Source organism: Anas acuta, chromosome 3 (assembly GCF_963932015.1).
Source record: "Anas acuta chromosome 3, bAnaAcu1.1, whole genome shotgun sequence".
Lineage (NCBI taxonomy): Eukaryota > Metazoa > Chordata > Aves > Anseriformes > Anatidae > Anas > Anas acuta.
Window position 1 is genome coordinate 64,378,181 of NC_088981.1, and position 27,551 is coordinate 64,405,731.

General features: G+C 36.0%; 1 protein-coding gene across 2 annotated transcripts in view; it reads right to left on the reverse strand.

The window, feature by feature from the left end:
- NKAIN2 (sodium/potassium transporting ATPase interacting 2) overlaps window positions 1–27,551 on the reverse strand; it is a 576,006-nt gene that overhangs the window by 499,151 nt on the left and 49,304 nt on the right. The gene's annotated exons all lie outside the window — the stretch shown is intronic.

The following is a 27,551-nucleotide window of genomic DNA, read 5'->3' on the forward strand; positions in this document are numbered from 1 at the left end:
TACATCTGCCTTTATATTTCTTAAGACATCAGACCCATGCCTTTAATTCAACTGCACTGCTTGAAAAAAGCTTTTCACCAATGTTACAGCCAGCCCTCCACAAAGACCATTTTCCCTCTTCTTTTTGAAATATTAAAGCTGATACATTTCTGACTCTTCCATACGATCTTGTCTTTACATCCCTGTAGAAGCAGGTTTTTTATCTCACTTGTCTTGGATGATCAGTTCCAGAACAACAGCTGCTGAATATGATACTGAGCTGCACAGTCCATCCCTCCTAATGAAAACCTTGGAACAAGCTCTCCTATTCTCAGGGGTTGGACTTCTCAAATAGCTGTGTCCACAGTTAGAAGAGTTTTCAGTCTCCAAAAACCCCTCTGGTTTGCCTTTCCTGGTGTGAATATAAACTCTGAAATACATCAGAACAAGATAGGAAAATGATTAAATGAACTAGTAACATGATGATTTATGGAGATATAACTATTCATTACTTTGTTAAAGTGTCTGACTGCTTTTCTACTGTGATACTTACTTTGCATAGAGTAAATCACCTATCAGTTGAGAATGAGTAATAGCTTTTACTCTGTTTATTACATGGTATTTTATGCTGAAATTTAATAGAACAGTTTAATTTCTTAAAAATCCTGGCTAGTGTACTGAGATATAAGTTGAGTTACTTATACAATTACTTCTATAGTCACCACCAGGGCTCATCTCATCTTTAGAAAGATATTTTATTAAGCAATGGTTTTTTGTTTTTTGTTTTTTGTTTTTTTTTTTTTTTTTTTTTTTTAAGAGGAGGATCAATTGGATCTGATCTACTGAATCAAATACTTTCTTGCAATCTTGTTACTCTTTCACAGTTTGAGGGTGGAGAGAAGATACTGGAAACTATATAAATTTGTCCAGTCAAGCATCAGTCTCATATGAAAGAGCTGCAAGCAAAGAGATATCTCTTCACACTTGAGACACATGGGGCCTTGTCCATTAATCTGAGCACAAGTAGCCAGTAGCTTATCTTGGAACGGGTACAATACCCTCCATTATTGTACCTTGACTGCTTTAACCAAGCAGTTACTGTTGCTGTTTGTGGCACACTGTGCAGACACATGGCACAGCTGTTTCACACTGTCATTATGATACTTCAATTGTTACAAATAATAGTGGCAAAACTGTTAAGGCAACTCTGGATGCAAAGAAATCAGATCCTGCTTTGCTACAAGGCTGAAGGCAGCCTTAGTGAACCCAGCCCCAAAGCACTGACATCTGGACATGTGTGGCACTGGCTCCTGAAAATGGCTTGGCAAGTTAGCTCCATGGATAAAAAGGCTTAAAGGAGGCATTTAACCCTTGCTTTTAATGGTGAGAAAGCTATTCCTATCCCAGTTCTTTTGAAAACAGGATTTAGCCAGACCCAGTCACATACCTGCAGAGTGGTACTTTAGAAAAATTCTCAAGGTAAATGAAGTATAAACACATTAAAAAGAATAACAAAGGTAACTTGGACAGTAAGCACCACAAAAATGCCCAGAGCTTAAAGCTCTAGAATTCAGAGATAAAAAACAAACAAACAAACAACTGAATTCAGTTTCTTGACAAGTCTGCTCTTCATTCCAGGGATGATGTACCTCTTGTGCAGTAGTCTTAGCCTTGAAAGTATCAGTTAGACAATATGATGCAGTACCCAACAGAGATTGAAGTGTGGTACCTCTGTTAGAAGAAAGAGCTGAAACAACATTCAGGTGTTTTTACATTGCAGAACACAATCTTTGTTGTTTTCATTGTACAGAGAAAACAAAGCAAACTGTAGAATAGTATGCACTATTAGTAAGTTATAGACAACAAATGCCTAGGGACTTCTGACTCCATACAAATGATTAGATTGGTTTTTTTTTTTTTGATTTTTTATTATTACTATTATTATTATTATAATACATGTATGTTTCTAATACTTGCTTAATAGCTTAAAAGCAGTGACTTGATCTCAACGCTGTGGGGATTTCAAGCTACCCTAAAAATAGATGACAAAACACTACTCTTACAAAACAAGTTTATTTTGTGGAAGACTCCCCTAATTAGTAGTCCATACATCTTTAAATAAATGTGCCACTGAGTGAGATGCTTCTCAAAGTGGTAGGTAAACCTGTCTGCATCTAGTTTAATGGAACTATATATCACACAGAATCACAGAATAGTTTGGGTTGAAAGAACATTAAAGATCATATAATTTGCACCCCTGCCATGGACAGGGACACCTCCCACTAGACCAGGTTGCTCAAAGCCCCATCCAACCTGGCCTTGAATACCTCCAGGGAGGAGACATCCACAGCTTCTCTGGGCAGCCTGTGCCAGGGCCTCACCACACTCTGAGTAAATGATTTATTTATAATGTCTAATCTAAATCTTAATCTCTTTCATCTTAAAACTATTACCCCTAGTCCTATCACTACACTCTGATGTCTCTCCCCAGCTTTCCTGTAGGCAGTCCTGTACTGAGAGATTCTAGTCCTAACATCATGGCTTTATAATCTCTGAACACTGTTTAGGTAATCTTTAGACAAAAACAGGTTTTGTTTTTGATAAAGAACAAAAAAGATGTTTGAGGAAAAACCTGGAAGGGTTTAATTTGTTTTAAAAAAAAACAGACAGGAGCATTTAAACACTGAAATTAGGGTCTCCACAATCAGATGATAACTACAGGAATTATGCAGACAAGTGAGATCTATAGGCATCTTGACAGCAATTTTAAGAAAGAATTCAAGGCATGGTTAAGGAAACCAGGATGCATGACAGAAGTTTCAGAAGTTCTAGGAAAGACTGTATCAGTTCAATAAATCTATTTAGATATATTAACTCTAAATACTAAAACAAAACAAAACAACAACAACAACAACAAACTATAGATGTTAATCTGTAGCTATATTATTCCCAAGATATGTGCTGGGAGGGTGTTGCAGACAGCATGCAAGAATACTTGGAGTCTTGGTCTGACCTTGCATGGCCATTTTGTTCTTCTATAAATTATATAAAGGCATTTTACCTGTCACAAGGGCTTTTATATCCTCAGCCAGACAGGTCATCACAGTCTTAGTCAAAATATCTTTTCCTTTTTCTTTACTTTGCTAGTATATCTGTATCAGAAATCAATAAGGAGAGAAATGTTAGATATATGTCCAAATTGTGTCTGGCTGAAATGTGATGTTTTCAGCTAATGTTCTTATCTAGTATAGACACATTTAGGAGGGCTGCAAGACAAAAAGCACAAGAATTTGCTCTGTAGGTGTTGTCCAGTACTTGCTGTCATCTGAGAATGTAACAAAGTATTGGAAACCTTTTTGGATTTTAGCAGAGCAATGAAGGAGGGCTCTCAAGTCTTTTGTTGTGGTAAAAAATCAAGGGGTGTGAATAAAAATTCTTCCTTCCTATTCATGAGGAACTTCTTCCCTTGTTGCAAGAGACAGAGAATATTTATTTTATTTTATTTATTAACTTCTTGATAGAATGGATTCTAAGGAAGGATAAAACAGCTGGAGACATGTATGAGGAAACTTATTCAACATTGTCTGACATTCCAGTCCATCTTGCTGAGTACCTTAATACCATAAATGAGAAAAAGTAGTTTCTAAATCAAGGAAAAGGGACTTAAATCCATAACAATGACAAAATGATAACTCAAACCAGTCTTTTCACAAGGATTGTTATTTGATAAAATCAATGAGAAACAAAGTATTTCATAACATATTGAGTAGAGACACGGGCTTATTGCATCTAAAAGAAGACATTTTTCTATGTTGTTCTACCATATACATGGGCCAGCTATCAGAAAAAAAATAATGCATATATATATTTAATAAATATTTTTATAAATATATATATATATATATATATTATTTTTTCCTGCAGCCATATACGCATTGAAAGAATAAATTGCAGCAAAGGAATCCTCCAAAGTGTGAAGGACACTGCTGTTTTTCATGCAGAACTAATTCCCATCATCCAAACAGAAGATTACCCTTTGTTGAAACACTGCTCCTGGGATCTTAGAACTCCAGAGCCAAGAAGAGAGTGGCTCATTAGCCCACAAATTTCCATTGAGTATAAGGTGGTAAATGCAGCATCTAGAGCTGTTTGTAAAGGTGCTCTAGCTGCTAACTGTCCCTCAGCAATTAGGGATTTAAATTATTTTCTGTGCTCCTGCAGTGACCTCATCAACAAAATCTGTAAACTTATTATAATTAAGAAAATGATAACATGCCAGAAGGACCTAATAATTTGACATTCTAAACTGCAAGCTTGCCAAAGAATAACTTTTATGACCAAGCAGATCTGGTCATTTTTGCTCCCTCTCAGCAAGAGGTTGCATCAGTCTGTTCTGTCCTCACAAATGGTACACAGTACATATATTTTGTCTGCTACCTTTGAAGCTGCAATGATAAATCAAAGTGCTTGCCAACCATTTTTACAGGTTTAAGGCTTTAATTTTACAGGTTTATGAGGACTCATTAATGGGGAGCTTTTTTCTCCACAGTACAGAAGTATGAGGCATGTCCAACAATTTATTTTATCCATGTATTTCTTTTCTAGGGAGAATTTGGAGCAATTTTCTCACTGATTTTTGGAAAGTTCAAGAATCATCTGATGCAAAGGTACCAGAAGAAACAGTGCCAGAAGAGAAGGTACCAGATTCTGCTCTATGACAAGGATTGACTGTTTATTTCTCCTAAATCTTAAGGAAGACAGTTCTAACAAAACTCTTCAAAGCTATTTATCTCAACTCTGAGCAGTCCTGTAGCTAATTGTTTACAGAGACAGTGATGTCCTGAAGGTAATTTTTTACATGCCTGTGAGACAAAAATCAATAATAATAATTAATAATAATTAATAATGAAAATAATATACTTAATCCCACATGTTTTTATTTTCCTTTCTTATTTATTTATTTATTTATTTTAACAGGACTTAGGCTGGGATGCCATAAATCCTTTAACTGAAAGCAGAATGAACACTGGCTATGTCTAAATAGGAATACTTAAGGAAAAATGTCAATGTTTAAGATTAGAACACATGAATCTCTAATTCCTTGTATTTGGGACACCTAGTGGAGAAAGTAGTTACAGAAGAAGAAAACACACACACAAATGTCAAAGCCCTCTTTGTAACCTGTCACAGAAATGTTTGATGTTTGCTATAGAGGCATATCTCTTTCTCTCTAATGCATAACTCTTTACTTTAAAGGGACTATTAGTTTTGCCACTACTACTGAAAGTAAAAAAAAAAAAAAAAGTTATTACAGTTTATTATTTACACTACCATATTATCTAGAAAGTCTATTTATAGAAATCATTGTGGGAAAAATATGAAATCTGGGAGAAGATTCAGGTTCATTTTCCTGAAGAAGTCATAAGCTTTTCTTGTCTGAAATTCTTTAGCTTGAGCAGAACACTGGATAATGGCTGTGCATTCTAAAATCACCACACTGTGTAAATGTGTTACCAAAGATTGTTTCTCAGTCTAGTGCCTACGTGGTAGAAGTGTTCTTATTGGTAGGATACCCACAGAAATGATCATTTCCTCACAATAACAAATACAAGCATTGTCATACTGATTCAGACCAATTCATCTAGTACAATATCCTCTTTTTGACAGTGGCCAGCATCAGATGCTTCAGAGAAAAAGGGCAAGAAACCATGAAATTGGTAATTACGGAATAACCTTTCAATAAGTAAAGTTTCTTCTTAAATCTGAATTTAGAAGTCAGTTTATGCCCTGAAGCATGAGTGTTCATATAAATTGTGCTAAATTTTTGACTTCTTTGGTGTGTCATGACAGCAAGATCTATACTGTTCAAGTATATTATTATTGTAAATGCTTATCTTTTAAGGTATTTCCTTGTGGTTGTAGTTGTAAGTACAACTACAACTTTTGTAGTTGTAAGCAGCCCCTGCATTCATCCTCAAGGCAAATGCAAAATATGCTTCTGCACTCCTAAGAAAGAGAAACAAGGAGAAACACATGACATAGAAGATAACATAGGAACACTTTACGTCCTACATTCCTTTTCCAATATCACAAACTTGGTTTAACCTGTATATGAATAACTTATATGTATACATTCATACCCATGTGATACCCATCTGATAACAGTATTTCTAATAATGATTCAGTACTACAGAACACATTAACACACCTAGACACAAACATAAAATAACTCTCTATTACTGACGATGCTTTTAAACACTGAGAAGCAGACTTATCAGCCTTTGAAGAGAATGATCAAGGAGAAAAAGGAAAAATATATTAAAAAAAAACAAAAACAAATGTAACATTGCCCAAACAGCCTAGGAAATTTAACTATATATTTAGTCATTAAAACTAACTGAAGAAATGTGTACCCCGGACTATCTGGAAAATACTTGCTCCACTGTTTGTATTAATACAGGATCAAATACTGGATGACCAAAACTAAGGCAAAGACTACAAGATGATGGAAAACTCATATATGCAGAGCAAATGTCTAAAAGACCTTTTTCAAAATCAAAACCTACTCAAGTAATAAAACAATATGATACGGAAAAAGGAAAAGGAAAAGGAAAAGGAAAAGGAAAAGGAAAAGGAAAAGGAAAAGGAAAAGGAAAAGGAAAAGGAAAAGGAAAAGGAAAAGGAAAAGGAAAAGGAAAAGGAAAAGGAAAAGGAAAAGGAAAAGGAAAAGGAAAAGGAAAGGAAAGGAAAGGAAAGGAAAGGAAAGGAAAGGAAAGGAAAGGAAAGGAAAGGAAAGGAAAGGAAAGGAAAGGAAAGGAAAGGAAAGGAAAGGAAAGGAAAGGAAAGGAAAGGAAAGGAAAGGAAAGGAAAGGAAAGGAAAGGAAAGGAAAGGAAAGGAAAGGAAAGGAAAGGAAAAGAAAGGAAAGGAAAGGAAAGGAAAGATCCCTTCATATGGTATAGTACTGAAAGGATCTTCTACAAAGATTGCTGCAATGGGTGCATTAATTTATATTCATATCTAGCTACCCTTGTTGAATATCCACTATAACTACAACTACTAAATTCAGTATATCTGAGTTATAAAAACAATAATATCAATTGTATACAACTTCTGTATACAAGCAGAACAATGTGCAATAAATATTGCATCTTATCAACTCAGTAATTACATACATTTGTACTTTTAGCACCAACAGTTCAGCTGTCCTTACCCCACACTTTGAAACAAGAAGAAATATTTCTGAGGGCCCGATCAAAACTCGTTGAAATTCCAGGAAAGACTGTTGCCTTGAATGACTTTTGGATAGGGCCCAGAAACTGCTAGATCTGCTTGCTTTGAAGAGACTGCTAAACTTCACTCTAGTGGTTAGTCCTATGAAGCACAAGTATTTAAGAAACCAGTCCTCCTTAATGACAAATCACACCTCCAAATTGCTTTCTCAGTGGTGATACCCTGGAGCTATGCAAGACCCTGAGCTGTCCTTCATTTTTTTTTGCCACCAAAAATATTGCCAGTAAGTACTGTTCTGATTCCACCTGCAGCATACTCTAAATGAAGGTAAATAAGGCATTCATGCAAGAAATTAACACATGGCATAAAATAATACTGAGCTGCAGGGTAAAAGCTAGAGTTGTGTCAGAGGGAAAATCAGAGTGTAACAGTGTGTGTGCAGTCCCAGACAATGTCTCAGTAAGACCCCTAATAGATGGATTGACAGAACAAGCACACAAACCAAACCTAACAGTTGTCATTTGTCCTATGGTCTGAAAAAGCACAAAGTAGACTTTATTTTAATTTGATTTATGTAATATTCTTGTGCTCTTCTATATCATATGATTTGCCAAATTGTTTTTACAAAACTCATATTCAAGATACTTAACAAAGCTAGCTTAATAAATACTTTGCAATTCATGCAGTTTTAAAAGCAGTATGATACAATTCCCAGCTTTATTGGGATGTTCTTTATTCTCTAAAACAAAACAAAAATACTCTTTCAAAGAACCTATGGGAGTCTCTCTTACAATGAGATACAAGAAACTATCTAAAGCTTTTAGTTTCAGCTAAACTTAGTACAACAAGCATCCTGAAGGTATAGCAAAAGGGTCACAGCCTACATGAAACCTTTTAGCTGCACAAAAAGCCAAAATATTTTCAAACATCACTTCATATTTTGGTTGACTCTGTACATTTCCATGTTCTATTTCAGATTAACTGTGACACAATCACCAGAATGTCTGAGACGTTTCTCACTGCATTCAGGTTCCTACTTCATATTTGGTTCTGGTATATTGTCTGCACTGGTACTTGCTAGGATGGCAGCTTCTTACATAGAAACTAAAAGGGTTTCAGATAGTGTCTGTGCCTGTGGCATTACAGCCTGGTCACCCATGGACCATATGGTCAACCATAATGCCCACACATTGCTGTGTTAGCATCCAAGGGCCATAACAGATGCAAGAATTGTTTACTGGGATTTTTTTAAAAGCTTTTTTTAAACTTCCACCAAGGTACATGCACAAACTTGGTTAGCACAGTACATGGAGTTCAGCTGAGTTTGTGTAGCAACATTCACACAGAAACATGAGAAACAATTTGAGAACTAGTTCAGAGTTTAACTACAAAGAATGCCTCTATGAAGATATTACAACCATGAAGACAGATGGGAGAAGACACAGAGAGCAGTAGCTTCTCTAAATATGTTGTAAAGTACTTGTCAGTTCAGAAAGGTGAAAACTTCAGGAGAAATGCCTAGGAATGGAAGAATCAGAGCTGAAATGAATAGGAACAAATTTGCTGTTCTTGCCACTAATGAGGAAGCAAAGACCAGGGTGAATGGGTCACTTAGCCAAGCTGAAAATGCAAAATAGGTGTTTTAGATGATGCAACATTGTGAAACAGCCACCAGCCAGGGAAGTGGACACCGAGAACCTTGTATTTGCTGACACTGATGTGCACAGACCAAAAGCAACACAAAGCAATAGAAAGAATATTTCTTTTCCACAGTTGGCTCAAACTGTAGTGTAGGGGCTGGGCTAGGGGGAAGAGGGATGCAGAATTCCCGAGCCAAAAAATCTCTCCAGCATACTGCGCAAAGGAGCTTAAGAGAGAGAAAGTTTGGGGCTAGGCCAGAGCATCATTGTGCAAAATGGTTTAGCAGTGCCAAAACTCTCCATGGAACAGCTGGTCATATTTGCTGCATCCCCATACTGTGAAGCAGAAAATACAGGTCTGCTGCCTGCTGTCTTCCAAGCAAACCTCTCAGTAGGCTGTTGACAGTTATATTTGGGCTATGCTCTATCAATTTGCTTAGGTTTACAGCAGGATAAAAAAGGGGCAAAGAGAAAAAGACAAAGAACCTTGGAAAGTTAAAGAAAGATGCATGAGAGTTTCACACAAAGAAAAAGATGGGGAGGAGGAGGATGGGAAGGAGGAAGAGGCAAAAGAGAAACTCTTTGTGGAATCTAATTGATCAGGCCACCTCCAAGCTAAAATTATTATAATCTTTGTTTTAATATCAGTTGGGTAAGGAAATTATTAGAATTGTCTCAGGCTGAAATGACCACTGTCTAATGGTAGACTAGAAAAGCATACCCTCTGATTCATTATATAGTTCTAGGATAAGGTAAAAAATCACCTCAAAAGTCATTACTGCCTCTTGGCCGGGAGTCCTTCAACAGAATGTGTTGCAGAAGCATTCTCCAGCTCAGCTTTTCCTCAGGAGTAACAGCTTTCCTGGCTGAGCAAGGAGCTGTTCTGTGAGCCCAGTCTGCCAACTCTGCTTCCAATTCACATGCTATGGCCTTTGTACGCTGCTACCACATTCCTTTAGCATTTGCCACCTGGGAATATTTTAATAAATGAACGTGTTAGTGAGAATTTCAAACGAAATGCAGGGAAACTGCAATATTTTTCAAAGAAGACAAAATCTTGTGAAAATCTTGTTCAGAGGATCTCTGATAATAAAGACTGTGAAGAGATTTTTCTGTCCAGAGAGCTGGCACTGTTTCTAGGAATACTGCCCATTCTGGGACAGCATAGTGTACGGGATTTGATATGTCTGTCCATATTCTCCCAAGAAAGCAATTATAAGAGAAGATTTTAAGATTTCCTAGAAGATATTAGAAAAATATCTAATTTTTCTATCTAAAATATCTAGTTTAAAAAAAATATCTATTTTTTTTTTTTAAAATACCTAACAGATATTACTCTTGTATCTTTTTTTTTTTATTATTATTTTTTTTTTTAATCAGCACTAAAAATATAAATATTTCAAGGCCATTCATTGTAGGGAAAATATGTGCTGTGTATAAACATAGCCAAACACAAAACAGGGTTTGCCTGCTAAATCCAAACAAAAAATAAGTACATATAAGCTATTTTAGCTGTCTCTCTGTGCTGAAATAGAGGTTCTCAAAGGAAAAAAATTAAGATGGACATTAAATCTTACATTTGATTTTTTTTTTTAAGATAGTGAGGTATTTATTCAAGGCATCAGTGTTTTAAATTATCTTTGAAAGCCACCATATGATTTTTAGTCCTAGTTGCTACAATTTTTGAAGCTTTCACATGATCTTGTGGCTGCAAATGTAAAAACACATTAGACGTATTATACAGTTTTTGTTTTGTCCATATGCCACTCAGTATTGGCTCTCACAACAATAGAGAAACTGTTGCTTATGAAACACTATTTCTCTAGACATCTAAGAGACCAAAAAAGTTTAAGTTGAAAATGAAGTTGACATAACGACATGTTGACTAAGTGTTTGTGCCTCACAACATTAGGTCACAGAAAATCATAATTTCACAACATGAAAAATTCCTCTTTTAGAGAGGTTGCGAGGTGCAGAACTTAAATTCAACATGAATATACATAGCTGGCACATGGCCCTGTCCTTTGCTATCTGTAACTCCATACTGTCCCCCATACCAATGGTTATCAATGCCATTCTAATTTGACACAATACTGATTACATTTCTGAAAAGTTTCAACATACTTTGATTTGTTTTACATTATTTTATTAAACACCTGCATTTGTATTGTAGTTTGAGGCATTTTTAAAAGCATTATACTCCTCCAGAGAATCTTTCCTCAGATAAACCAGACATTTTACAATTCAAATACAGCAACTGTTTGGCTTTCTATTGTTGTTGTTGTTCTTTTTTATTATTTTTTCCCCTCCTTTAGCTTAATACCCAAGATGTGTGGGCTGTTGTTTTTTTTCCTCTTTCATCTCAATATATAAATGCAATAATAGAAGTAATTAATGTTTAGCTGTTTAACTTCCATTTTATGCAGAGTAGACATCTGATGATCAAATCCACCCAATGTCTGCAATTAGACCAACTTGTGCAGCTGCGCTTCCTCTTGCTAGCTGGAATGCACTTTCCTTTTGCTGTGAACTGCTTTGTGATACACTTGATATACAATGATCTATGCATAGCTTTGAAATAAATGTGGGATATTATTCTGTCTTCAAGGCCAAAATAGAGAAGGGTTGTATTAAGCTTTTGGGTGGGAAAAAGAGGGAGAAAGGGAGGGAGAGGAAAATAAAATGAAAAGGCAATGACTGCAGATGCCCAGGCTGTACATGGCATGGAAAAATCATTGTCAGCTTTGCTGTCACTGTCACACTAAACTTCCCAGATGTTCATATCTGGAAATGTCACAAAATGTCATGGCATAAGTTGCTGTATTTTGTTTTCTGCAGAAAGGGTGAACAATAATAAAACAGCCTCAGGAGTGTATGGCTAGCCAACAGCAGCTTGTAAAGGTCTCAGTAAAGCAGCATGTGTGCATATTCTGGAAAAGAAGCAAACACCAACCTTTTTTTTTTTTTTTTAATTATTATTATTATTAATAACATAGTGCTTGAGCGGACAGATATTTAACATTTGAATTAAGCACAAAGAAAAGGCTCTTTTGTCATCCTCTCTGGAACTCAAAGCTGCCTTTGTCCAAGAGCTAAAATGCTAATGTCAGATTAGTTATTGACAGAGCCAGTACAAATTTGTTCCATGTTCATTTATCTTCTGGAATTTGATGTAGTGACTTACAATTAAAAACAGAACCCTCTGTGAAATAAGCTCTTCATCATTGACATCTATGTGGGAGAAAGCTTTACATTTTAAAGCAAGATCTTTCAAAGCATAGATTTTATCTTCTCCACAAGGTTTGTGTTTTTAAGTGAAGTCCAGGTCAGGTTCCATCTGTGACATCTTCTTTCTCTCAAATTACTTCTATTTGTTTTTCAGAAAGCAATGTGCTAGCAAAACCCACACCCACCAACCACACTGGCATACATGCAACAAGATGCCCTCACTTAAACATTAAGACTAAGCGTTTTAAAATATTATCTGTCTATACATCCAAATAAAAAGAGCTTTGGATAAAATGATTTTGGCTCCTTTACAAAATAAAAGGAAAGGAAATCAATCATCTGTTTTTGTGTTTATAGAAAACAGTGTAGATCCAGAAGCTAGTTTCCCTTTCCGTACAATCTTGCTGTTGCACGTAATTAAGTTCATTGTAGTACGTTAATATTCTAATGATGTGACCTACTTATAAAACCAGAACTGTCAAAGAGCTAAAAGTGACCCATTCCCTTTCATATTGGTTTTGACTAAGTCACTAAATCACTTTGTTCTTTAGAGAAACATGTACCTTATCTTAATGTACACAGCATATGCGTGGTATATAAAATCAGTGTGTGGGTACACAGTAGGTCCTAAAACTACAGAGCAGAGAGGGAGACGAGGAACTGATCAAGAATAAATGTTCAGCCAGGATCACTTGTTTTTAAAGAGATATTTGCTCTGGGACAGTGATTTATTTCAATGTCTATTTCATATATGCCAGATGATTCAGATGCCATCATTTAGTCTTGTAGTCCTTGGTACATTAGTCTAATGTAACATCATTGAGCAGCTGCATTCTCATTTATTTGAAGGACAGATGGCAGCTATGCTTTGGTCAATTGTAAATTTGTTCACTCAAAATTTATTCTTCAGCCTGCTATACTTCATTCTATGATGGTTGGCTATATTTTTTTCTGGTTTTGGCTTTGTTTTTTCCCCCAAGTTTCTATCAACATGAGTAAGCTAGATAATCATTAATCAAGCTGATAAACATTTTATTTCGATTCTTTTCAGTTATTTTATTATGAGCTACATTTTAAAAGATAGGTGAACTATTCTGTTTATTTAATAAAAATGTGTCACCGAGTGACAGGCTCTACCCATCATTCTGGTCCTTTCTGTTGTCATCTGAGGGAGGAAGAATTTACCTGGAAGTAGTAATTTATCATTCACCATTACTTGGAACAGGAGGCTTGGTCTCCCACACTCAGTAAATATGCAGGGAACAGCAGCCAAAACCCTTTAACACAAACAATTGGTACAGTATTCATATATTATGAAAGGAAACAGACCTTCAGATCCATCTCCTTAATTAGCTGTTATCTCTCCACTTCTTCCTAAATGTTGGGCACAATAGAATGCTATAGCTCCACTTACAGGTCTTCTCTTCACCGCTTTGACTCCCAGTACCACCAGACTCCTCAAATTTACAGCACAGCTACCTCTGCACAGCTACGTCTCATATAGTGTTGCCATATTAACGCATCACTCACATGGTCAATGGGAGGATGATGAAAGGCATCCATTCTGTTTTTATCATTTGCCAGTTGCATCATGTATACTGCATACGATCTATTGAGAACAGGTGTGGAGCCTCCTGGATGGGAGAGGATGCCTGTCTCAGAGCGGATGGTTTTGATTGCAGGATGGAGCAAAGCAGACACAGCAAGCTAGGTGCCTCCAGCAAAAGCAGAGATTAAGAAACTCCTGAGACAAGCAGGGAAGAGGCTGAAAGCCAAACATCAGAGCTGATGATAAAAAGAGACTTTCCTAGAGGTTCAGAAAAAACAATACAGAATTTGTTGCAACTCAGAAAGCTGATGAAAATTGCTGGAATGACAGCAGAGCAGGATCCACTCCATAAGCAGAGTGGGCTGGGAGGGGAGGAGAGGTAAGGAAGATTTGATGTCAAATCCTTTATTTTAAGCCATCTTGCCTAGTAAATCCTGAGCTTTCTGTTTTGAGAACCTTTGCTGGTTTTGGCAATCCTCACTTGGAGGAATAGTTGTGGCCAGATCTCTATGAAAGTTGTGGCCACCTCTACTCTCCTGCAGTACCTATATATCAGAAGTTAACTGTGACTAAGTTTTTAGACAATAGGGCAAATGTCTGTATCATTTTCATACTGTTCATTATTAGATTCTTCCTCCTCTTAAGTTCACCTACTCTCCTGTTTCACAACTTTTGCAAACATTTATTGTGGAAAATCTGTTAGTAGCTATGTAGCCACTTGGAAATCTATATAATGGTGTGGTGTAATTCTACTCTTCTCTTTTCCATAGGCTTCCCTATGTATTCTCTGTTTATTTTTACATGCTATTTTAAGGATCTAAAGAGGTAAGATTGCTGGAGATTGCTGGAGGGGGATTAGAATATATCTTCTACATGCAAACACTACCCAAAGAGTCTCCATAAAAACATCTGCACTTCCCTCTCATAAGAACTTTCCAGCTACAGCAGATAATGTCAAGAGGAAAGTGATACAGCTCTACAAGAGTACTTCATACCACTGGAAGGAAAAAAAAAAAAAAAAAAAAAAAGGAAGGAAAATATAAAATAAAGAAAGCAGAAACACTGCTAAGCAACAGTTTTATATTAATCTATGCCACATGGCAAGCAATAAGCATTGAAATTTGTTTGAGACTTTCAAATCAACTTATGATTTTATTTCAGCTTCTACTATGCTATTTAGTCCTTATCATTTGAAAAAAAGTCCACTACCTAGAGTCTCTTAAACATTTCAAAATAGCTACATTTTTATCTCCTTTCTTGACAGTATCTCCTTTTTTTGGGGGGGGGGGGGGAGGGGGGAACAAAACTTTCAGGCTTTAGACATAGTGGAATACAATTGTCTCCATCTCTTAACAATACTATTGAAGCAATATCTGTCTGTATTTATTAAACTGAAAAGGCCTGCAGATATAAGAATTGTAGTACAAGAATTCTCAACTTTGATTTGTTTTCTGGATTTGTTTCTTGGTATCCACTATTTACTTCTCTGCATCTCAGATGCTCCACTTGAGTGGACCTCTTTTCTTAATCCTTTAAACAAATGCAAATATTGTTATAATACATAAGACAAGTTTTTCTAATAAAGTCAGTCCAATGTGTCATTTAAGGTGAAGGTGGGACATCTTCATCCCAGAACAATGAAGTTTGCAGTCTTTCTAGGGTGATACACAGTATTTTATTAAAGAATTTATTTAAAAAAAAAATGCAAGTTAAATAAAGTTTTGACATTAAAAACTCCAGAAAGAAAGCTACAATTTTATTTTTAATTCCTTAGACTGAAAGATGCATTTGCCTGCTGTCAAATAACTTTTTTTTTGGGGGGGGGGGTGGGGGGAGGGGGAAGGTTAATCTATCTATAGCAATGCAAAAGTAGATAAAACTGATAGATATTATAGAATTATTTTATTTAGAATTATTTTATTTCAAATAGAATTAATAGAATAGAATATTATTAGAATTATAGAATATAATAGAATTATTTTATTTCAAACCAAGAACAACTTAATTTTGTGGAAAAAAAATAATTTAAAAAGTTGAATTTTTATCCTGAGTTGGGACAGCATTATTTTTAACATACTTTTGTTTTATAGAATGCTGAACAATTGATTCTCTCAGATCTTTCCACAACTACCCTTGACGGACTCTCAGCCCCACTTCCTGAATCCTTTTTCATATTACGCTTTTCGATGAGTGGATGATAACCAACACTCAAAATTACCCATGACTTCCCTTATCAAACTCTATTGCTTTGAGAGGACAGTAAAAGCCAGATAGTCTCCCCAGCTGGCAACCCGCCACCAACAGCTGCTTAATAAACAACTGTAGATCAGCAGACACAGCTTAGGAACCCGTCCTTACAGGCATGGTTGAGAAATTAAAATCCTTTAGCTGTAAGAAATTAGTTTTATGTTTTTTTGTTGTTGGTTGTATGTTTGCTTTTTTTTTTTTTTTTTTTTTTTTCACCAAGAGTTAGTAATATATCTTTCTTTTCTATCATGGCTGTACCTTTATACTGTACTTCATCCTGCAGTGGCATACACCTGCAGGAAATTAAAAATAATAAATAAAATAATTAAAAAAATAAAAGTGAAAAATAGAATCATAAAATCATAGAATCATTAAGGTTGGAAAAGACCTTCAGGATCATCTGATCCAACCATCACCCCACTACCAATGTCACCCACTAAACTCTTTCCTTAAGTGCCAGGTCCAGCCTTTTCCTTGAACACTCCCAGTGACTCCACCACTTCCCTGGGCAACTGGTTCCAATGGTGACTACTCTTCCTGAGAAGAAATGTCTCCTCATTTCCAACCTAAAGCTCTCTTGGTGCAACTTGAGGCCATCTCCGCAAGAGGTTTACAGAAACTTCTCAAAGTAATTCTAGAAAGAAAATGGGTTTACATACAAGGCTTGAATGCAGGACAGAGCAGTACAGTATGTAGACATGTCAGCACTGGCTTCCAAGATACTGCAATATAAATGTGATAGATTAATACTGAAAAAGTTCTGCATTGTCTGAGTTCCTGTGTCTGAGTTCATACCCGAGAAAACATTCTTGACTACATGGCAGTCCAACATGAACTACCAGCGCTATCATTTTAGAGGTATTGGTAATTGCCTTTTCAGTGAACTTCTAGGCAACTTACTAGATTTTCAATATCATTTGGTGTTTATCGAGGTCCCTGGGAATATGTTAGATCTATAAAGAATCACACCAGAAAATATTTTTTCCTATTTTAATAAATAAATAAATAAATAAATAAATAATGAAATGAAAATCTGGCCATTAATCTAAGACTACTTAAGCAGAGGCTGTGGAAGTAGTACAATAAACAATCTTTGTGAGACACTTTTCCTGACACTGAATATTGTAACACTGCATTTGTCTGAACTATGCTTTAGGCAAGAGTAAGGATATAACTCCTTAACTTTTAATTACCTAATTAGAATCAGATCCCAAGCTCTCATAGATCATGCTGGGTCTTTACTTCTCCTTTCTCCATTTGATCTCATTTTCACCAGATACCATAACAGCCAAAGGATCTGTGGCAGGATGGCGAGTTCCTGCCAAATGCCTTTTCCTGTTTCTTCAATGTTGTTCTAAGACACCATGAAATAAAATCTGGCTCTGTTGGTCCCACATCCACATAGTTAAATTTGTCCAATTTTAGGTTTCTTTGCCCTGCCAAAATGTCTCAAAAAGAGAAGAGAATATGAACTTTCCATTTCATGCTTTCTCACTGCCATGTAGTAGCCTAGTTGTCCTATCCATCAGAGCATTTAAGTGTGTACTTGAAGTTATATATGTGCTTTGCTGAGTCCTAGGCTGTATAATTATGGAAAGAAACAACAATTGCTTACAGTATGCTTGGATTTTCGATAAATGTTAAAGGCACTTCCAGCCTTGGATGGGTGCTTTTTAATGTGTCAAATAAATCTAAAATAAATACACACTGCTAGAATCTACTACAAATCAAATACATTTGTCTCCAACAAGAACAGTAACTCCCATAAAATCAACATTTCAGTTCTTTCATTTGTCCTCAAAAAGTGAAGTTTTTAATCTGTGCAAACTCAAAAATTAGAAAATTAAAATTATATCTTATATTTACTGTTCTTTCCTCACATGCTTAGTCGATGCAGGTAACAAAACGTATGCCATTAAATGGGGACTTAGTGCTATGAAACAGAGCAGAAGAGCTCTTTACAAAATACTTAGTAATCTCTTTAATCTATCACCTATTGCTATGGAAAAAAAAAAAAAAAAAAAAAAAAAAAAGGATGAAACCCCCAAGGCCACAAATGAATTAGGGAAGGATTTATTTCCATCAATAATAATAATAATAATTAAAAAAAAAGAAAAAAAAAAAAGAAGAAGATTTGTCCCCATTTAGCTAGCCCTTAAATGTTCTTTATATGTAGTCACTATGGTCAAATCTGAAGTGCATTTTTGCTGACCTAGTGTAAATTTATGCTTTTAGACTCAAAATATCTTCCATTTGCATATTTTAATCTTTCCACCTAAGGATACTGTTTTACAAAGAACATGAAAAGTATCTCATTGCTATCAACAGCAGTTTAAAAATCAGAAACAAAGCTCACTCATCTATTTATGTTAAGGTGTCATACTGTGGCTATCCACTGATTGTCTTTTAAGGGGCAGAATGCATTTAGCATTAGATTATGCACTTATCATCATAATCCTCATGAGATTCCATATCAGAATAATATCATTCTAGCACGAGCACTGTATTTATTCCTCCTTTAGTTTAAAAACGTATTCCAGAAAACAAATGCTTTCAAATTTTTATAATTACATCTGACTTCCATAGGATGTCAAATGAATCAATACATTTTAGAAGTATGTAAAGTGTTTGAAGTCCTATAGGCAAAAATCATTCATAAGGAAAGAAGCTAGCTTATATAAATCACAGGTATTTTTCATATATCTAGCAGAAATAGCCTTCAGACAAAAATAATCTCATGTTATTCCAAGGAGAGTACTTAAACTAAAGGTAGGGATCATTAGGTGACAACTAAAAATAATTTTTGTTAAAGTGATATTTCATTATGCTTAGTCACAGTAATATATTACGCCTGTAGCTCTACTTTCAGAGAAACTTCTTGGAAAGGAAAAATGTGCAATACTACTACATTAATAAAGGTCATTCACTTCTCCTCCAAAAAGATAAATTTAGGGAACTAAAGGAAGTCTTAACTTCCCTTATACATACAACTATGACTGGAACAAATGGCCATTATGTAGAAATATATAGACTAAACCATGTTTAATTTATTCAAAATAAGGACAGCAAATGATTTCAAATGTACCATAAACCAAGGGCTTAAGAAATCTTTGTATGTGCTGGGAGAGTGCAATAGGGTCACTCTGCTGTGAAAACTCATTGATGAAAAAAGTCTCAGGAGTTTTCCAGTAAGAATTTCAGACCTCATTGCAGTAGAGCCAAATGCTGCAGGGCAAATCAACTGAGATTAAGCAATAATCAAGAGGTAGTTCCACCTCAAGAGACCAACAAAAAAATCATCTGAAGTCAAGGTAGGTTCAGTAACTGAGCAGACTTACAAGTATGCCAGAGAGTGAGGCAAAAGAATGTAAGCAGCAGGGTTACTTCTAGGACTAGCTGCCCCTGAATCATGCTGAACAAAAAAGTCAGGTACCTCAATCCAGCACAGAAGCATTGAGTTAGCCATAAATTGAGTTATTGCAACAGCCTGAAATGCATTAAGTTCTTACCTGACAGGGAAATCACCTGCATCCTGTTGCTGGACTGTCAGAAACCAATGGGAATCAGGAACCAGCCGTAAGACTGGGCACAAGCATTACAAGCAATGAGAAGAACTGTGTGTCTGATTTTCATTCACCTCTTGTCATTTTGTGGTGCTACCTCATTAGCCACTATTATAGCCACTATTATTAGCCACTATTCTATTAGCCTCAGATAATCACAGTAAAAGAAAAAAATCCAAGGAAAACAAATTCCTTCTGTACTTCATTGAGAGCCTGTGAAGAACCCATTCCACACAAGAATAGATAAATGACAGCTTTTTAACTTAATGCTTTGATATAATTCCCATTAGCTAAAGTGGCTTGGATAAAAAAAAAAAAAAAAAAGGTAATAACAGTAGTCCAATGTAGTCCAACTGTCTAAATCCAGATGTGTCAGCTTGGAAATTAAAATCCGTTGCTTTTAAAGCTGTTGCAGCAATGACAACACTATTTGCATGGCAGAAAGGAAGGAGGTTTGTTGGTCAGGAGGAGGCTAACTAAAGACAGAAGAGACATCCAGAGGCAGTCACTGTTGACTTTCCTCGGTGCTCTTCACATTTGTAGCTTTCGGTCTTTTGGTCTTATTTTGTTGGTATGTTAGAAAATGCTTGTTTGCCCTTCTGGAGGTAGCATTGCATGCAGTAACCAATCTGTGGATCATCTAAAGTAAACCACTGCTGTAGAGCTGCACAGTGGCTGAGGATGCTTAAAGTTAGCTTGTAATTCAATGCAGAAAGAACAGTCCATGCAATCAATTTGAGATAATTAACGGTATCAGTATCTGAAGCAGAGATGTTCGGTGAAAAACTTTAATTTTTACCAGAGGATGCTCCAGGTTCACTTAGCTATGGTGTGTGGTACACTCATGGACTGATTACCACTTTTGGTTTGATATTTGTGGTGAATAATTGTAATAAATTGTTTTTTTTTTTTTTGTTTTTTTTTTATATCCCAAAATACTACAAAAGTTAGAAGTGCAAACAGAAGGCTTTCTTCAAGTCATGGTATCTGTTACTTTTAAAATAATGTGAAAGAAAGTTATTACAGCACTCTACAGTATCATCCATTTGCCAGGACTGGTGAAAGACAAAAATATGGTGGATAAATGTTCTCTTCAAAAATGTTTTCAGAAGATTTTATATACTGTAGGTAGGCCTTGCCACAGTTATTTAATACCCTTTAAAAAACTAAAACACCTATTGCCTCAGCCACTAAAGCTTTTGTATTAATTTCAGAAAGAGCATACAATTTTTTAGAATGTCATACAACTCAAAAATATTAAAAAAAAAAAAAAAAATCATTAGTTAAGATAGAAGAAAGTTATTTCCAGGAAGGTTTGGAGCCTGTTTTCTGGAAGGCACATTGAATTGATATCTAATTGCATTCACACTAGTTGCCATATCATCAATGGGAAGCATTTTATGGCTGGATGCAGATAGATTAAAATCAATTAAAAAGATGAGTTGGTTTTTATCATGTATTTTTATTTAGTCTGACAGCTGCTTTCTGAATGGCATGGAAGAGTGCATATGAACCAGTTATATCCTCCTTGAATAAACCAATTGTTATATTCTTTAACTCTTTTATAGGTGTTGCTTTACATAGAAGAGGCAATCAAAGAGATAGTTTGAATTTTGCTTATTCTCTCAAATTCTGCCTAAAGTCCTCTCCCAAAAGTGAGCAATCTGTTATCTGTACGGGAAAAAGACACTTCAAAAGCAGAGATCTAGGACTAAAATTAGGTAGAAAATACATTAGTGTGAAGAATTTGAAGATATCAATGGAAATCTGAAAAGAGGTAAAAAAAAAAAAAAAAAGAAAAAAAAGAGAGAAAAAGAAAGAAAACAATAATGAACTGTAAAGAAGATTAAGAAATACTGGAGGAAGGTACAGATAAACACTTTTTTGTCTTTTTCATCTAACATTCTCCTGCTGCTTGCTTTCCTGATATTGCTGTAAATTTTGAGCCATTTGGAAAAAATGGTAGCCACTTACACAGCTTCTTTGTATGTTCTATAAGCAGATAACCATTTAATCAACTTCAAATTAACCACAAAGTATTAACATTGCTTTTATGATTAGTTACACATCAAAACTCCTTTAGTAACCGAGACTACAAAACACAGCTGCACTGACACTGTTTCCATTCACCAAACAAGAAATAGTTCAGGACTGTACAAAGTCTAATCTCAACCAATGTCATGCAGAGCTTGCCAGTATACTTATGCTTGACTACTTTGCTATGCAGAAATTTTTATTTTTGTTACCTAATTTTTCTGTTGAACTATCAGTTCAGGTTGACCTTGCTATTGACGCCAACTTTAGAACATTGGCAAGACAGGGAAGATAAACTGCAGTCTTTGTACAGTAGATACCAAACAAAAATGAGAGTTGTAGAATCTCCTATACATGCGCAAATATTTTCTATATCAACTTACTTGAAATACAAATGAAATTGACAACTGTCGATTTTTGGCTGTCAGTCAAAACTTCACTTGAGGTGTCTGCTTACTGAAATTGCCTTTAGAATGTGCTAGTCTCTTGACAAGCAAAACAGAAGTAAATATGAAAATCTGGTATAACATTATGTTTTTCTATGGTTTTGCACTTTTATTTATTTATTTATTTATTTGACAGTGAGGTTGTTATCTTTTGGAAAGGAAGATGAGGGCATTCTTCCAGTTAAGTTCTTGCAGTATTAAAAATATATCCTGCATGAGAAAAGGCAAAAAAAACAATTCCAATACGACAGAGTTGGGAAAACTGCCTTTGGTCAATACTAGAAGTGCAGCTCTGAGCTACATGTAAACTTCCAGTACAGGTGGAAGGGCAAACACAGTGACTTCTAAAAACATAAATACATAAAGAATTCATTGTCTATATAAGTGAGCAATGTGTCTACAATTAACACAAGAGATATTGAAGTTATCAAAAACCTTTGGTGCTGCTATTACCTTATTTTAATATTACTTTGTTTATTTATAGAAAGTAACTGTGAAAATATATTGTAGAACTCATTTATTAATATGCAGATTGTTTTATGAGCCCCAAGTAAAAGAATATCTTAAACCTGGTCTGTGAACAAATAAGCAAGCATGGCATTCTCAAGGTCTGGCAATTTTAACTGTCAGAACCCATTAGGATAGGCACGGTGGGTTTAGTACTCAACATACTTCTACCTTTTCGAAAATATGTACACCAAATTCTTAAAATAGACTTTATCTTCAGAAAGCAGCTTTACTACCTCTACCCTTAGCTGATAAATTGTATCCTTCATTTTATTAATTAAAAGTAATCACAAAATCATAGGATCATAGAACAGCTTGTGTTGGAAGGGACTTTAAAGATTGTCTAGTTGCAACACCACTACCATGGGCAGGGATGCCACCCACTACATCAGGTTGGCCAGGGCCCCATCCAACCTGGCCTTGAACACCTTCACATGAGCAAAACTTCTGTTGAGTGCAAAGTCATTTCATAAAGCTTCCTATCTCCACATACTTTGCTAGTTAATGCTCTAAACTGAAAGAATAAAAGAACTACAAACAAATCTTTTTCAGAATCTATTATTAAAGGGCCATCAGTAAATGAGATATGCCATTGTGACTCTACTGACTGTTTTTGTCTTTCCTTTTTATTCGGTCAGTTTCCAGTCTACAAAGACACTCCATCTCTTTTGAATCTCTCCAAGTGCTTCAACAGCTAATGCAAGTTAAGCTTTCAGGTCTTACTTTACCTGTTCCTTTCAGTTCTGTCACTTAAATAATGTGTTCTTAGAGCAATATGGTACAGCTCTGGTGATTCAAGAACATTATTTTTCAAAGACTACTTCCAGAGCCCAGAGCATACATTTTTAAGGAAAGGTTCAAATGGGGGACATGCCTAACCTCCAGATAAAGAAGTGCTTTTCAGTTTCTGGTTGAATGACTTTTAGGATTTTTTAACAAACATTCCTTCAATTTCACTGCACACCTCAACTCTTCTGAGAAGCTTCAGTGATAAATTGTGTACTTAGATGTAAAGATCAAGAGGCATAGAATCATTCTACCTCGGTTAGATATTGAAAGTTAAGCGAAGACTAGCTGTGCTCTAGATTAGGATCTTCTATCATCAAGGGAGACAAATAGGCACCTCTGAAATGTACTTCATTTCATTTTAAGGATGTGAGATACTTGCCTCTGCTTGATATTGTTTCTTTCAGTTGGGTAAAAGGACTGAGTGACACTTTGAGTGTGATGTCTAGCTTATGTATCTACTGGGTGAAAAGAACCTCAGTTTATATGTCTGAAAAGGAGGCAGATGTGATGAAGATTATGGGAATATGTTCCAATGTTGTGGTTTAGCCCCAGCAGGCAGCTCAGCACCACCCAGCTACTCACTCTCCCCAGGTGGGATGGGGGAGAGGATTGGGAAGGTTAAAGGGAGAGAACTCATGAGCTGAGACAAAGACAACCTGCTAGACAAAGCAACAGCCATGCACACAGGCAAAACAAAACAAGGAATTCATGCACTGGCAGGCAGGTGTTCTACGACTTCCAGGAAAGGAGGGCTGATCATGTGTAACAGTTTTTCAAGCAGAAAAATGGCATCACTCCAAATGTGTCATGTCTCTCCATCTCCCTCTTTCCCCCTCCCCGCCCCCCACTCCTTTTACCCCAGCTTTTATTGCTGAGCATGATGCCACTGATGCCACATGGTGTGGGATGTCCCTTTAGACAGTTTAGTTCACCTGTCCTGGCTGTACTCCCTCCCAGCTCCTGGGGCACCCCCAGCCTCCTCGCTGGCAGGGCAGCACAAGAAGCTGAAAAAGTTCTTGGCTCTGAGTACTGATCTGCAACAACTGAAAACATTAGTATGTTATCACCATTATTTTTTATCAAAAATACAAAACATCTTACAAGACTATAAGAATTAAATTAACACCATGCCAACCAAAATATGATATCCAGGAAACCTGAATCTAAAATATGAGCTTCTTTCTCAAAGTGGTTCCACATTATCAGGGTGAGAGCCTGAAACAAAAAACTGTTGATTACAGAAATGGCTTTATATCTTACAACTGTGAAGATCGAGCTGACCTTTTTGAACATCAAAGAATTACTGAACAAAAATCCCTAATGCCATTTGTTCTACTGAAATGTCTAAGTCTGCTTTGTATGAACTCTGCATTGAACAATCCTTCCTAAGCTGTTATTTAGACTGATGAATTCACTGGCTCCTCTTGCCAGTTAGCTCTCTTCCATGAATTTGCCATTAATTTAGCTCCACTCCAGAACTCCTATGGCCATGGTACATATGTTTTACTAAGTCTTCTAAAATACAGTAATAAATAACATAACAGCAATTAATTGAAATCCAGGATCCAAACACTGAAAAGGGCAATGATTACTTTTGGCATGATCCTATAGTGTGCTGAAAATCTAACATTTGGTAAAGACACCCATCTCCTGAAAAACAGACAAGAGCAAGAATATTTCTCCAGCAGATTTTGAGCAACATTGGAGAAAATAAAAACAATGTGAAACAAACTGGGACACAGTATATCACGTATGAGAAGACAAGTCCAAATCATGAATGCTCATTTTCAAAAATTAATAATTCTCTCATTTTTGTGTTTCCAATAAACTGCATAATCTACCAGTAAAAGCTTTTCAGACAAAAAGCTTTAAAAAGGTGTAACCCCATGGATGTCATTACAAGCACAAAAATCTACACCTGTTAAGAACAAACCTATTATGTTAAGGTTCATAATTTAGATTTTGATCTTCCTGTAATCCTTTTTAACTTAATATCGATTAAAGTTCAGTGACCTGTACTGAAATACCAGCAATTTAACAATGCTGAAAGGTTTTCAGACTTCCACCTGGTCAGACATCTCCCCTCCTTCCCTTTAGAAATCCACAAATTATGCAAAATCTCTATATCAGTACTGACCAACACACATTCAGCTGAAGTTCTGGCACAATATGGGGGCTACAGCTCAGCTACATTTTTGGTATTTTATAAGAAATCCTTCCAAAATTATAAAAAGGTATAATTTTGACAGGAACTGACAGAAATTAGCTACTTAAAGTTGTATGATGATTTGAACTGCCTGCACCATGTTCCATATTCATTAGTTTATTTGACACAAGATAGCAGACTCAGTCCAAATTCCAATTAAGAAAATGCCACAAGAAATATCCCATCTCTACAACTTCATACCATCACAACAAGCACAGCAAAAATGCCCAAGAAACAGATCTCTGAGAAAGAACTGTTCTTTATGATTAAGGACAACTTCATGAGATGTAAGGTGAATGTACTGACAGAGTAATGCCATGGAAGGAGAGCAGATGCTCACATCAGATCTCTTCTGCAATAGCCTGAAAAGCTATTCTTCTAGAAGAGCAATAACAGCAAGAATATACAAATACAGAGAGCTTGCTTCAGAGCACTAAATCAAGCTAAAAAATAAAATCACAACAAACTCCTTTACTTTAGTTGGAAAGTCTTTCAGGGAAAGAAATGGTAAGATAATATTTTCAAAGCCAGATATAATGTGAAACAGAATATGACAGATTTGATACGATACGTCACGGCAAAGCAGAAAATGAATGCAGTTTCTCTGAAAAGTGATGAAAATCTACAGCAGTTTTTAGTACTGGTGTTGTGATCCTCAAAGGTATCACCACCAGCTTCTGAGCAATTCCGATCTCATTCCACTCCCTACTCCCAGCTCTCATATATGTAATTTTTGCAACAGAGGAAAGAGCTGAGGAGAATAGATGAGCATTGAATCACTGATAATTTGTATTCCAGCACTCAGACAAAGACTGAGGCCTCAAGTCCCCAGCAGTGAAACTTGGTGAGCGTTTGAGCTGATCTGAGTGAAGCTGTTCTTCCTGTTGTCTTTCACAACTGACTTCTTGACAGAGATTTCAAAAGTGGATATCAGTATACTGCCCTGAATTCATTCTCTCTTTAATTTCCTCCCCTTCCCTAAGTTCAGTCTTCAATGGAGGCCACCGTTTTAGGGTCTGTAAGCAGATTCACATAGTACTACTTGCTCTGCTACAGCTACGGTTACTTCTTGTACTCAGGGATCATTTCTGTGACCATCAAGTTGCTTCATGCTAGTAGGACAACCTAAAGAGATATAGCATAAATGAATTGGGCTTGGTGTTACTGGTCTTCAGCAGGGGTAGATGTACTCTGTCTTTTGTCCCTCAGATCTCAAGAGCACCTCATTACCCTCAGTGCATGTTCCCACAGAAGTTTTTGTGAATCGTCATGGAAACTGGAACATACTGTATTGCAATGGGCTTCAGTTGACAGAACATGAATGAAAGATCATTACACCTAAATGGCAGGAAACCTCTATTTTGCATGATGCCAAATCATCAGATTAACTCTGGGAACTTTACTATCACAGTTGATACTTTAAAATATCACAGCAGATCATTTGAGAGGATAATTCTAGCAGCCTCATCTAGAGCCTTCATATGACATTCTCTTATGGCTTTTCCTATTCCTGCTCCCATCCTTTAAGGATGTAGGATGCAGTTTCTACCAGGTAAAACTGATTCACTTTAGGATATTTTCAAAAAGCAACAAAAAAATGTTCTTACAGCCTTGGTAATTGCAGGGAACCATACTGTGGAAGATTTGAATTCAGATTTTGAGAAAGGGTATCTTGACTCTACTTGAGATAGCGTCTCTTAATCTTTGAAAGGAACAACATATTACTATGCTTTACAACAAGAATAAAGGCATAGCACAGCACTGCTTTTTTTTTTTTTTTTTTTTTTTTTCCAAAACAAAACAAAACAAAACAAAACAAAACAAAACAAAGCAAAACTATCCATGGGCAGTACTACAAATAGTATGAATACAGTTGGTTAATAATTTATTGAGCTTTCAGAAAGAAGTCTGAAAATCTCCTGCTAATAACCTTCTGATCTCAAGTTTTTGGTAAAATAGATATTGTACCAACTACCCTGCTGCTTGCCACCATAATTCAAAGAGATTTAGTACCTGTGCTCACTTGGGGGAGACTCCAGTTTCAGTCTGAAACTTGCAGCAAATCAATATAATCTGCATTACAATACATGGTCTGATTCAAGTGACAGGATACTTTTTAATGATCTCCCACT